We start from the raw sequence: 12,167 nt of genomic DNA on the forward strand, positions 1-12,167 counted from the left end.
GAGTGGACTCTGTTCTTCCTTGACATGTCTCTCACTCCATCCATCCCTCCTTTTAAATCAGACCGACAATTTTTCTCCCTTCAAAGGTACTTTATAGCCTGACCACTGTTGTTGGCCCCATTTTTATTGTTCTTCCTCCCTAGCCCCCCTCCTTTTTTTTAGTGCTAGCTCCCCTCTAATCCCCCCCAGCTATTAAAGGGCAAGACTTTATATTTTTATTATGTAATGTTTTAAAATATACTACTGTATTTTCTTCTTCTCTTGAGAGCACCAAAGTAGGGGGTGCCTTGAATATAATTATTCCTATTACTTGAGAATACTACTGAGACCCTTAATATTATTATTACAACAGGACAAGTCGACAACTATAGCGGATATTAGGCATTCAGCATTCACCCACAAACAGCACGACGGTCCAGTGGCCAAGCTGGTGGGTAGGGTGCTAAGCTGGAACTCAGGAGACCTGGGTGAATTCCCTCCTCCACTACAGACTTCCTGTGTGACTTCTGACAAGATACTAAGCCCTCCGATTCCCAAAGATACTTTGCTGCCTATGTCCCAATTTTAGGCTCCACTGCAATCCACAGAACTCCCACCGAACCGTGTCAGACTTAATACCTCTGTTTTTAGGGTACAAGTTCCTTAGGCATCTGGATGCCTACAGTGAGTTCAAGCACACATGCCCAGAGGCACAAATTTAGGTGCCAGTCTCCTGCTTAAACCCTGGAGTGTTCCTCAAAAGTGTTTTGGCACCTAAATCCCCATTGATTTCAATTTCAGAGTAACAGCCGTGTTAGTCTGTATTCGCAAAAAGAAAAGAAGCACTTGTGGCACCTTAGAGACTAACCAATTTATTTGAGCATAAGCTTTCGTCATTGGATGCATATCTAATGATGTTATAACATCAGCCACACTATCAGAGGCTCGTTCACCTGCACATCTACCGATGTGATATATGCCATCATGTGCCAGCAATGCCCCTCTGCCATGTACATTGGCCAAACTGGACAGTCTCTACGTAAAAGAATAAATGGACACAAATCAGATGTCAAGAATTATAACATTCATAAACCAGTCGGAGAACACTTCAATCTCTCTGGTCACTCAATTTCTGATCTCAAAGTGACTATCCTTCAACAAAAAAACTTCGAAAACAGACTCCAACAAGAGACTGCTGAATTGGAATTAATTTGCAAATTGGATACAATTAACTTAGGCTTGAATAGAGCCTGGGAATGGTTGATTCATTATAAAAAGTAACCTATTTCCCCTTGTTTATTCCTCCCCTCCCCCCCACTGTTCCTCAGACATTCTTGTTAAACCCTGGATATGTGCTGGAAATGGCCCACCTTGATTATCATACACATTGTAAGGAGAGTGATCACTTTAGATAAGCTGTTACCAGCAGGAGAATGGGGTGGGGGGAGAGAAAACCTTTTGTAGTGATGAACACCCATTTTTTCATAGTCTGTGTGTATAAAAACATCTTTTGTATTTTCCACAGTATGCATCCGATGAAGTGAGCTGTAGATCACAAAAGCTTATGCTCAAATAAATTGGTTAGTCTCTAAGGTGCCACAAGTACTCCTTTTTATTGATTCCAATGGAAATTAGGAGCCTAAATACCTTTGAGGATCTGTGCCTCTGTTCTCTATCTGTAAATTAGTACTTCCGTAGCTCACGGGTATATTGTGAGGTTAAATCTGTTGAGAAGACTGGAGGTGCTCAGATACTGTGGTAACGGGGGCTGTATAATTACTGTGGCTAGACCAGTTATTTAAAGTTTGAAAGGTGTCTCTGAAGATAGGGTAAGCAGTGACTCATTTCTGCATGGAGGCAGATGATGGTTGCGAGAAAGCAGCACTAAGCCTTGGAGGGCTGCTAGGCGTGACAAGGTTACTCAGGATCCAGTAAGGTGAAGTCAGATAGGAGAAGTGAGTAGTTTAAGCAACACACTGTCCTCACCATAGGCAATTAGGCACTGATTAGCTGGACGTGAGAGATGCTGGTTTCTGAGGTCCCTTTGACATTTTTCAGTCAAGCCAACCTGCAGGTCCACTCAAATGCAGCAGTGGGATAGGTTTTGGCTTGTGTTTTAGGCGGCATTGGTGTGCTCATGAGGGACCCCAGGAGCAGAAAGAGTATGAAACTTTGAAGGTCATCACATTCCTGGAGTTCTTCCCTGCCCTGGTGGCAGTCACCATCTGAGGTGGGGATTTCAGAGACAAAAAGGTCAGGTTTTGGTGCGACAATCAAATAGCTGTCCATGTGGTGAACTCTCAGTCCTCTAAATCTGCCAGGGTAACCCATAAGCTAGCCATAAACATAGGTAACTATTCTATTCTCTGCTTTGCATTATATTCTGCTTTATTATATTCAGCAGTAATGCAAGGAACCAATAGGCTTGTGTCCTGTAAGATATTGCCTTCAGCAGTTAGCATGAGTCTTGAGGCCTACAAACTTTGGCATAGATAAACATAGGTAACCCATAAGCTACCCATAACCCATAAGTTACCCCCACCTCCTGTCATGGTTTTTGACACTTGCTGTCTGGTCAGCCTATCCTGGCTCAAACTAATTTGAAAAGCTTACAGGGCTATTAGACTGCTGGCAGGTATATTTCCCAGTGTGGGGAAAGTTTAGTCAGAGATGTTGGCTGACTGGATTTGGTGGACTGCTGCCCCCATCTCACCCAACAGGTGGATAGGGCCCAGAGGAAGGCCAATCAGAAAAATTGACATGACTGGAGTCCCCAGGTGCCAGACATGGACACACAGACCACAGTGCAGCTGAGCTTCATTGAGATGCTGGAGTGCACCTCTCTGATATAGGTGCCAGTTTGTTCTGGAGGATCTCAGTATTGAGTTGGCTGAAATCCTAGGTAGCCCACATGGGGTGGAGTGGGATGGCCAAGCTGATGCTGGCATCTCTTTGTGGCAGATGACCAGTGCAAGAACTTGCTGATTTAGGCTGCACATCCAAAAAGGTAACACAGTGGGTATCCCAAGGTCATCTCCTTATGAGATTGGGGCAACGTACCCTAGAGGCAAATGTGAACCAAGGGCAGGACACGACCCTGAGGGGACAGTCCTGCCAATGAACTTTATGGTGGTGCTGGCTGTGGGAGTTGAGGTCCCCTCTGACCTCAACCCCCCAAAAAGGGAGGGGTGATAGCAGGCAGGTGGAGGAGCCCTGGTGGAAAACCTCCTAGTGTGGTTATTAGCTCCCCCCTGCATTGGGAGCACCTCAAGAATTGACAGAGGATCAGGGGGCTCAAGTGACTGCACTGGGCTGTCCCCAAAAGGAACCTTTTGGATATAGGTTGACTAATAATGGTGCAGCCTGGTCAAAACCCATAACATGTGTCCTTGCTTTCTTCCGTGTGGTGAGCACACCAAAAAGGTATATTTCCCTAACTTGAGTGTGCTACATCTAAGGTGCTTACCTCCATCTGTATGATAATGAAGCACCATTAAAGTGGTGTTAGAGATATTAGCCCTACCACAGAGCAGCTCTTGGGATTGTTCATTTCCCCAAGTGTTCCAAACAATTCCAGTAATCTATTAAAATGCATATTATATAGTGGTAGAGCTCTGACCATGTCCCTGTGGGTCCCATGCTTCCAGGCAGTTTATGCTAGCTTCACAGGCTCACTGCAACCCTCTACATAGCCCTTCTCTCTCTAGGGCCAGGGATACAGTCTACTGAGCCCTTTTCATCATAAGCCAGCAATGGAGGTTGGTGAGAGTGTTCCCACAGTCTCTGTTGCTCCTAGGGCCTCATGCCAAAACAGTTTAGCCTCCTGTCCTGACAGGGGCCTGTTTTCCCCTTTCAGGAGGTGTTTCTGTAGTGGTGGGTTAGGGGGAACCCAGGCCTACCCTCTACTCTGGGTTCTGGCCCAGGGACCCTAATGGTAGCAGCTGTTGGCAGCCAAACTTTGCTATATTTTGCTGGGCCACTTCCCCACAGCTCCCCCACTTCTCCCTTACCAATGACTTGAGGGTGTCTTCATTAACCAGCCCCTCAGCCATACTTCCTCTCCCCTGGCTCCTCTCTGCCTGACTGGAGTGAGCCCTTTTATATTATCAGAGGGGCCTTAATTTGAGTCAGGTGGTCACATTAGCTTAATGGCCTCACCTGACTCTTTGCAAGTTAATTGGAGTCAGGTGTTCTCATTAGCCTGGAGTAGCCCCTGCTCTGGTCAGTCAGGGAACAGAAATCTGTTTATCTAGCAGCCACTAGACCCACCTTTGGCTCCTCTGATGAACCTGACTGGCTTAGAGGGAAGAGGGAGACTGTTGCTGGGCCTTAGGCTCTTCCTGCTGCTGCCGCCACTACTCCAGCTACTCCCCTGGCTGGACCAGACACCCCCCACCCCCCTTCTCTACTACCTGGTTGTTGGCTAGCTACTGGACCCCCCCCCACCCCCTTGGGTGCTGTTACTACTGCTCCAACTACAGCCCCTTAGAGAAGGGGGTTGCTGGCCTGCTCCCCAGAGGGGGGGGGGAGTGAGGGACCCCTGCCCTAGCCATTGCTACAATGGATGCCGACGCCGCCACCACCACCTGTGAGGGGTCCTCTCTGCCTGCCTGGCCACTGGGCTGCTGCTGCCTTTGCTGCCTGGGAGCTGCTGGACCCCAAAGGAGGAGGGAATGAGGCCATCTGCTGCTGGAGGAGCACACAGGGACTCTGCAGACCACTGTGGAGGGGGCCTGAAGGCTGAGTAACTTTTGAACTGTGCTCTTGTGGTGGGGGTTTTGACTGTGTGTGTGGGGACACAGGGAGTGTGGCGTGGAGCCTGCCCCCCATCCATCTGTGTGTCCCCCCCCCCGCCCTCAAACCCCCACCACCACTGTCATCGCTGCCCCCTCCACCACCCCCAGTGGACACTTACCATCTGCCTCAAGCTCTGGCCTCTGGAACTGCACTGCTTGCTTGGCCTGACACGCCCTTTCACCACCTTTTGGGCCTGAAGCAGCAGCCAGCCTGCACTGACTCTTTTGCAGGTGCACGTGCCCCCCCCCCGATCCTGGACTGACCCCCTTTAGCAAGCCCTCAGCTTTGTCCCTTCCTACCTGTCCCATTTTGCCCCTTGCAGCCTTTTTTGCCCTCCCCTTTACCCCAGCACCTTGTTGGCTTCAGTCTGTTTGCCTGCTCCGCCCTCTTCCCTCTGCAGCCTTTGTTTGTTTGCCCCGCCCCTGCTCTGAAGCTGGCCCCTTGGTTCCCTGTCCTGCCTCTAGCCTGGTTCTCCCCCCTCCCCACGTGATACCCCGCCCTGATTGGCCCCTTACTCAGTGCGCCCATGCCCCCTCCCATGCGCTTGTGCCCTTCCCCTGTTTGAGTTTGCCCCGATCTCACTGCACTCCCCTAACGTTGTTATGACCCCCCTCTACTAGTGCAGCTAGAAGAACTGGATTCCTATCCTGAGTTGGTGACTGTCCCCCACAAGCCCTTGATAGCCCCCCTGTCCAGCCCATCCCTTTTGGTGCCCTCCTCCCCTGCCTGCAGCCTAGCGGGGAGGAGTGGTTGGCCTGCCTCCCCTTTTCCCTCCCTCCCTGCTCATTATGGCGAGGGACACGATGGGTGGGGCCCCTCCAGCAGCCCCAGATACCCCTCCCCCGCCTGCCCCTCCGTCACCCCCCAAGCCTCTACCTCAACTGCTGCTGCCAAACCACCTGCCACGGCCCCCGCCGGGGTGCTGGCAGTGGCAGGCACCGGGGTGACCTTCGCTGCTGCCATGTTCCTTGCCCCCTCAGATTCTGGGGGAGCCCCCCCAGCCGGCAGGAAGGGCCAGGGTAAGAATAAGGGGAAGGGCCCTGCCAAAAAGACCAGGCCCTCCATGGCAGGGACCACCCCCACTGCCGTGGACCCGCCACTGGCCGCGGCGTTCCTCCCTGCTGTTCTATCCACCAGCTCTGTAGGTGTCCCTCCCTGGGCCCCCAGGGCATATGCCCAGGTGGTGGCAGTCCCCCTGCCCGCCACTACATCATCTCTCCCACCCATTGCCTCCGCTACCAGCTATAGTGGCCGGGGCCCCTTTCCCAACATGATCAGGAAGCACGGTGTCCGTTGCCTCCTGGTGCTCGCCTCGCCCCATGTGGAGACGTACGTGCGGGCGTTGGCAAGGGCGGTGGGGCCCACGGTCGTTGTGGTGGCCTCCAAAATGTACGGGAAGGTGGTCTTCTTCCTGGCATTGGAGGCCGCCTCCCAGGAGGCAATGGAGAAGGGCCTGGTGTTGGGGGGTGCATTCGTCCCCCTGAAGCCACTGGGCGTCCGCCTGGTCCTGACTTCCGTCCGTCCCTTCCTTCCCAATGCCGCCCTATTACCCGCCCTTTCGACCCTGGGGAAGCCTATCTCTGTCCTGAGCCCTCTCTCCCTGGGCTGCAAGGACCCCGCCCTCAGTCACGTCCTCTTGTTCCGCTGGCAAGTGCAGCTTCAACTGCTGCCGGCGGTGCAGGACAAAGAGGCACTTGAGGGGTCCTTTTTAATCCCCTACCAGGGGTCCCATTACTGGGTGCATTATTCCATGGGGGAGGCCCGGTGCTACCTCTGCCGGGTGATGGGGCACGTCCGGAGGGACTGCTTCTTGGCTCAGCAAGGAGAGGCATCCGGGACCCCCGAGCTCTGGTGGGGCGCCGGCCCCGTCATCACTGGTGCCCCTGGCTGCCCGAAGCTGCCCCTCCTCCTGCTCAGTCCATCACTGCTCCTGCTCGGGTCCAAGGGGCGCTCCCTCCAGCATGCCCAGACCAGCGGGAGAGCCCTGCCTTTGCTGTCTGCAATCCAGCGGGGCCCCTAGAGGAGGGTGCGGCAGGGATACCGCCGAGCATGGTAGAAGGCTCGCCCCAGGGGGAATCTTCCCCCCTTCATGCCGCCCCACCGCGGCCTCCCATGGTCCCTGAGCCATCGTCCCTGCCCGCCGACCCAACCCCTGTTAGCCGGCCCCCCGATGATGCCATGGAGGGCTGGGCCCTAGTCCAGGGGAAGCGGGGCAAGTGGAAGGCTCGAGCTCCGCTCCTTTTCACAGATGCAGAAGCCTCCCGGAAGACCAGAAAAGGGGGCACCGATGCCAAGCCCTCTGCCTTGCCCACGGGTGCGTGCCATCCCCTGGTACCGGCTGGGAAAAACGTGGCAGCACGGGAGGGCAGTACCGTCCCTCCATTGGAGTCCCTTCCCTCCGAGACCCCCGATGGAGACCCCCACCTGCCTCATTACCATCCGGAGCGCCTGTGAGCCCTGGGGCGAGCGTCACTTCGGGCACTGGCGGGGAGACCCTCCGGGGTGGTGGAAGGAGAGCTCCCCTCCATTTACGAGGAGATCGAGGCCCTGGGTCTGACCCCGGTCACCCGGGGGAGGATGACCCTCTGCCAGTGGGCCTCAATCTGAGCGACCTCACCCCGGCCCTGCCTTCTCCATGCTCCCTCCCCCTAACTGCTGCTTCTTCTCCTGCCTCCAGTTTGTGGGTTTTCTCCTGGTGCTGTACACCTCCGCAGAGTGTCTGGTCAGGCTCAACTGGACCCTGACCGAACCGGTCAGCTTCGGGCGAGGAGTACAGCAGGGGTGCCCCCTCTCGGGCCAGCTGTATGCTCTGGTGATTGAGCCCTTCCTCTGTCTCCTCCGTAGGAGGTTGGTGGGAGCCGGAGCTGCGGCTGGTCCTGTTGGCATATGCTGATGATGTGCTCCTCATTGTCCAGGACCCGGGCGACTTGGCGCGGGTGGAGGTTTGCCTGGCCATCTACTCAGCAGCCTCCTCCGCCCGGGTCAAGAGCTCTGGCTTGGTAGTAGGGGACTGGTGGCAGGCAAGCTCCCTCCCACCCATGCTTCACTCCACCAGATGGCCTGCGGGTCCGTTTACCTTTCTGCCACACATCCGTCTCTGCCGGAGAACTGGCATGGTTTAGAGGGCAGGGTGGTAGAGTGGCTCTGGAGATGGACAGGACTACTCCGGTGCCTCTGCCATTAAGGGAGAGTGCTGGTGCTTAATCCACTAGTCCTGTCCATGCTCTGGTACTGGCTCAACATCCTGGTCCCTGGGTTTCTTGGCCAACCTCCGGACATCGATTCTGGAGTTCTTCTGGTCAGGACTGCACTGGGTCTCTGTAGGGGTTCTCCATTTACCCCTGGAGGAGGGAGGGCAGGGCCTGAAGTGTCTCCGCACTCAGGTCCATCTCTTCTGCCTCCAGGCCCTGCAGAGGCTCCTTTATGGTTCAGGTAGCCTGGTGTGGAGCATACTGGCGCCCGCCTTCCTGTGCCGCTTCTGAGGGCTCCGATATGACTGGCAGCTCCTTTATCTCCATCCGAGCTGTCTTCTGCGAGACCTCTCTGGGCTGCTGGTCTTCTACCAGGACCTCCTCTGGACCTGGATACTGTTCACAGCGACTAGGACCGTGGCGGCCTCTGTGGGGGAAGATCTCCTCGCGGAGCCCCTGCTACACAACCCCCAGCTCCGTGTGCAGGTGGCGGAGTCCCCCTCAGTGCGCCAGAGTTTAGTCCTTGCAGAAGTCACCAGAGTTGGAGACCTCCTGGACTACGACCGGGGAGACTGGCTGGATCCCCTGACGCTCGCTCAGCGCATGGAACTCTCCAGACCTCGTACTCCCCTGCGCGTACTTCAGGAGGTGAGGGCCGCTTTGCTGCCTGCTGCTTGGGTTTACCTCGACCGGGTCCTAAGAGAGGGTGCGCCCCACCCACCCCAGGCCCTCCGGACCTTTTCATTGGGCCCCTGCCCCATGGACCCGACCGACCCCCCCCCCCCCTCCCGCCGCTCCTTCACCATGAGCTGACTACACAAGCTGCAGACGGTCCATTTCCGGACCGCGCCAAGGAAACATCTATACACGCTCGTGCTCCACACCCTTCACATCCTCATCCTCACGTCCTACCCCAACACAAAGTGGTGGGACCTCCTGCCAACTCTACGTGGTGAGGAGCCCCAGTGGGCTGGCCTATATTCCACCCTGGTTCTGAGGCCCACCGGGGATATTAGTTGGCGGGTCCTTCACAGGGCAGTGAGCAAGGGCATGTACTTGGCATGGTTCACCCCAATCCCGGACACCTGCCCCTTTTGCGGTGTGAGGGAAACCCTGGTGCACGTTTACCTGAAGTGCGCCAGGCTGCAACCCCTATTCTGGCTCCTCACAAATATTTTGTTAAGATTTTGGTTGCACTTTTCCCCTCACCTCCTTATCTATGCACTCCCTATCCGTGGCCTCACTAAGTCTCAGGACCTCCTGGTCATCCTCCTCCTGGCCCTGGCTAAAGTGGCCCTCTATAAAACCAGGGTGAGGAGGTTGGCCGATGGAGTCTCCTGTGACTGTGGGGCCTATTTCCAATCCTACGTCCGTTCACGTATCTGGGCAGAGTTCCTCTGGGCAGCGTCCACTGACTCCCTTGACGCCTTTGAGGAGCAGTGGGCGCTGTCCGGGGTTCTCTGCTCGGTGTCCCTGTCTGGTTCCCTTCGTTTGACCCTTTGACCGCACTCCTGTTCCTGTTGTTCATTAGTTGTCCCCCATAATAATTTGGTTTTCCAGGTCCTGTGTCCCCCGCTCTTAGGCTGGGGGGGGGTCCTTTAGCAGTGGGCAGGCTTTGCCCGCCCACTTCCTGGATCCCAATAAGGCTACTCTGCTGTACCCAACTGGCCTGGGTCTATGATAGTATATATAGAATAGACATTATTTGACAAACTGATAGCAGAAATAGATCTCTGGCACAGTGTGAATGAACAGTAATCTCTGCAAAGTAGCAGCCTTCTTGCAGCAATGTCAGCATGAAAGGAGAGCTGCCTAATCTGAAAAATGGGTACTACAAAGAGACACTCTCATTGGAGTATCTTCCTCAAAATGAGCTTGTATTTTCTACTTTGAAGTGAGGTGAGAGTAGAAATATTTTTCTACAGGGTGATATGCTTACAGCTACCTAGAGTAAAGCAAACTGCCACAGTCTTGAGGCTCTTACTTTTTGAGGTCAATGCTGGGAACTGAGAAAGAGCTTCAGAGATAGACAACATGAAGAAGAGGTTCTCTGGAACCTACATTGTTGAATTAATCCAGTATACTCTGTACGCACTATGATCCATTGTTTGTGGAAGTTAGAATAAATATTATTGTAACGACAGTGAGACTTGCCATCGATTAGAGGTGAGGGGCCAAGGAAGGACATGAGGAGGAGAATGGAATAGTTGTCTTCAACTTGTTGACTCTGCCTCCAGCCTACTGCATGCACTATGAAATAACTATAGTTGTGAGACCCATCCCAAATACACGAGCTAGGCCATAAGAGTCTTACACAATCCTGAACTGGGCCCTGGATGGCTGAAGTCTAAAAACTTTCAGTAAATTAAAAACAGCTTGGGGCCTCGAAGTCCATCAGATCTTTTTCTTGCTTGAGTTTTGACTTTTCCCCTTTATTTCAACTCTCTATCCCCACTTGGGAATGATGAAGCAGTTTAGTACTTTGATTTTTTTTTTATCTCTGAGTCCAAATAACTGAGGAGGGTCAGCATTTAAAAAGCCACATTCACTGTACACTGTAGAACAAAATATTCCATCATTACCATTTCTTCAGCAACACCACCACTCACATAGTTTACATAATCCATCAGCCTAACATAGCTCAGTAATACACATCTGGTTGTAACTGTACAGGAAATGCAGACAGATTTGTTTCTGAAGAAGCAACTAGCAAGTGTTATAGAACTCGTTTTCTATATGAAAAGACAACAAATGGTAAGGCAGGCATTTCATTTTGAACTAGGGGCAGAAATTTTTACAGTTGCCTGGGAGTAACTTATTTTCATATTATTGTTTTAAGCAGCAGTAAAGTTCAGGACCTGAGGTTCTGAGGCAGCTGAGCTACTGCAGCATCCTACTGAGCAGTAGAGTCATATACTTTCAGAGGGGAAAGCGTGCCACTACTTGATTCATTTTGTTTCATGCATTACAATTGTGTACCTTAAAACTGGTTGAGATACATAACAAGAGCCTAAGAAAATGCCAGCATTGAACTGAAAACAGAAACCCACCCAAACCATGCTTGTGATCAGAGTATTCAGGGTGGCAGGGCAGTAACAGAGAAAACTGGATTCTTAAACAAATATCTGTTTCCTCCAAAACTACTTTATACAAAAATGTAACCAGGAGAAAAGAAAACAAACATGACTTCAAAGGACTTCACCATGTTTTCCATCTTTTGTTCAGCTCCATAATCTTTCAAATTTAGCAGAGATTAAAATGCAAATATTGATTTTGGTACTGGATGGTTTAAAGGTCCTTGCAGAGTTTAGGAAACAGTCTGTACATTTTCATTTCCTTTTAGCTTGGACAGCACATTGTTGTCAGCGTTTCTTTTAATTGCACATCTGGAATCAGTAAAAGTGCCCAGCTGGAGAGAGCTGCTAGCTATTATTGATATTTTGCTTTTCTCCAGAGGGCTCAGAAAACTACCCTCATGAAGGAGTAATTAGGCAGGATAGTTAGTTATACGAAAGGGTGAAAATGAAATGAGAGCTATGACACTCACAAAACCGAGGATACCGGAAGTATTTTTGAATTTGTTACATTTTCAACAGTTTATCCATTTGTATAAAACAATACTTAGAAAAAGGCTGTGGTGTATCTTGCCACACACATCCAAGGTCTTAGAGCTTGATCCTGCCCTTAGCAATGCACACACTGGCAAATCTGATACGTTGCTTGCATGCACAAACACTGTAGTTTAGAGAATTAACATTTTCCTTGAAAGTCAAGCCCTTAACATTAGTTTCAGTGGGAAACAATAGTTGTTGGACAAATTAGATGTCTGAAAACACATGAATCTAAAAATACATCCACAAATATGCACTAAAGACCACATATTTATACGGCGTATTATGACACGTAGAGCTGGTTGGGATTTTTTTTGATGAAGTTGTTTTGGAGGAGTGCTCGTACAACTGGAGCCAGCAAGGAACAGGAAAGTGGGGATGAAAACCTCCTACCCCTAATCTTGGCCTCATGTATGGGGAAGAGGCTCTACACATCAACTGCAGAGAGGTGTGAAGTGGCCCCATGCATCTCAGTGAGAAGTTCTGGGCTGAAGAAGAAAACCATATGGAGACAAATACAGACTGAAAGTAGAGCTTTGACGATAGCTTTGAGATGTACAAACTGCTAGATTCATAGAATCGTAGGGTT

The sequence above is a fragment of the Lepidochelys kempii genome, chromosome 11, assembly GCF_965140265.1.
Source record: "Lepidochelys kempii isolate rLepKem1 chromosome 11, rLepKem1.hap2, whole genome shotgun sequence".
In the NCBI taxonomy this organism is placed as follows: domain Eukaryota; kingdom Metazoa; phylum Chordata; order Testudines; family Cheloniidae; genus Lepidochelys; species Lepidochelys kempii.